Here is a 1,890-nt window from a genome sequence, read left to right as displayed (position 1 = left end):
GCGCTCTGTTAGGAATCATGAGTTGATCCCTTTAGATCTTGAGCTTGAGGCTACTCGTAGAAGGATTATGAGGGAAGAACAAATTGATCTTACTATCACTATGGCTGAGCAAGGCATTATAGACTTTAGGGATTATGCTGTGCCTGATCTTCATGGTTTTCAACCTAGCATTAAGAGGCCAGCCATATAGGCCAATAATTTTAAGATTAAACCTACAATCATATAGATGATACAATAATTGGTGCAATTTACTAGTCATTCAAGTGAGAATCTAAATGCTCATATTTGAGATTTCTTGGAGATATGTGATACATTTAAACATAATGGTGTTACTGAAGATGCCATTAATTTTAGAAATTTTCTATTTTCCCTTAGAGATCTCCAAGAGTTGTTTAGCCTCAATGCCATCAGATTTCATCATCACTTGGAATGATTTAGTACAAAAGTTCATTGCTAATTTTTTTCCTTTGGCTAAGATGTTCAAGCTTCAAAATAAGATCACTACATTTGCCCAATATGAATCGATGACTTTATATGAAGCATAAGAGAGATAAAAAGAACTCTTGAGGTGGTGTCCACACCATAGACTACCAAAATGGCTAGAGATTCAGATTTTTTATAATGGGTTAGTACTTAATACCAGGACACTTTTATATGCTACATCAAGAGATGTTTTAATGAGTAAGACTTTTAACATAGCTTATGAGCTTATTGAGGATATGATGACTAATAATTGTTAGTGGTCTAGTGAGAGACAACATCTGAGGAGAGCTTCAAAGGTGTATGAGTTTAGTAAGCTTATAGTGATTAGTGTTAAGGTAGATTCCTTAGCCAAATTTGTAAAGTCTTTACATCGTAAGATTACACTTTTAGAATCGAGTCGTAATCATTCTAGGTTAACTTATACTCATAGTTCCTTAGCTATGTGTGATGTAAGTGGGGTAGTACACTCGAGAGAGTCATGTCAGAGCACCCACCCAGAAAGTATACATTATTTAAGACCTTTAGCCAATCCAACAACCCACATGTTCCTATATATGGCCTAGGTTAGAGGAATAATCCAGTTCAATCTATCCAGTTTATACAAGTACCACAGCAATCTTAATACACTAAACCACCTTATTAGGTTTTTAATAGCCACTTTTTCAGCACTAACAGCCTTCATAGCACATATACCTACATATTCATCTATGCCACCATTAAAGAAAAAGACATTGGTCGAAGATAGCGACTAAAACACCATGTTTCAAAACTAGTCAGTGTCTATAAAGAACTTAGAGATCCAAATTGGTCAGTTAGCGACCTTCTTTAATACTCGACATAGGGCACTTTACCCAATAACATAGAGTTCAACTTTAGGAAGGATAGGAATAGGCACTGCAAGGCAATCACACTTAGGGGTAAAAGGTAAATAGCTAGTAGCCAGGGCCTGATAGGTTTTAAGATGTAATAGATGAGGGGTTTAATGATGATAAGCCTAATACAAAGCTAGTTCATGATTGAGGGAAAGGTAAGAAGAATGATGAAGGTGTAGTACTTGTTCCTATTCAATTATCATAGATACCATCCACTAATGCTATATTGAGTTCATCTAGGTTTGTTCTTTTTATAGTTAACCACTTAAACTTTACATTTTTTCCTCAAAGGTTTAAAAAATAGAAGGAAAAGATACAATTCTCTAAATTTTTTGAGGGGTTTAAAAAGTTATACATTGATATCTCATTTGCAGATGCACTTAAGTAGATACCTACCTATGCAAAATTTATGAAGGTCATTGTCTTTTAAAATAAGAGAGTAGAGGATTATGAGATAGTTGCACTTACTAGTAAGTGTATATCTATGATTCAGAAAGGATTACCTATGAAGCTTAAAGATCCTGGTAGCTTTACC

At 34.7% G+C, this 1,890-nt stretch overlaps 1 non-coding gene across 1 annotated transcript; it reads right to left on the bottom strand.

Annotated features, from left to right (window-relative positions):
• Positions 1-482: 482 nt before the first annotated feature.
• Positions 483-589, bottom strand: LOC149518486 (small nucleolar RNA R71). The gene has a single exon (XR_016343412.1). It is a non-coding gene; the product is annotated as a small nucleolar RNA R71 (small nucleolar RNA).
• Positions 590-1,890: the final 1,301 nt, after the last annotated feature.

Source organism: Durio zibethinus, chromosome 6, assembly GCF_047325235.1.
Source record: "Durio zibethinus cultivar Kanyao isolate XHJ-2024 chromosome 6, ASM4732523v1, whole genome shotgun sequence".
Classification (NCBI taxonomy): domain Eukaryota; kingdom Viridiplantae; phylum Streptophyta; class Magnoliopsida; order Malvales; family Malvaceae; genus Durio; species Durio zibethinus.
Note: the sequence above shows the minus strand (reverse complement) of the source record. Positions and strands in the feature narration are given on the sequence as shown.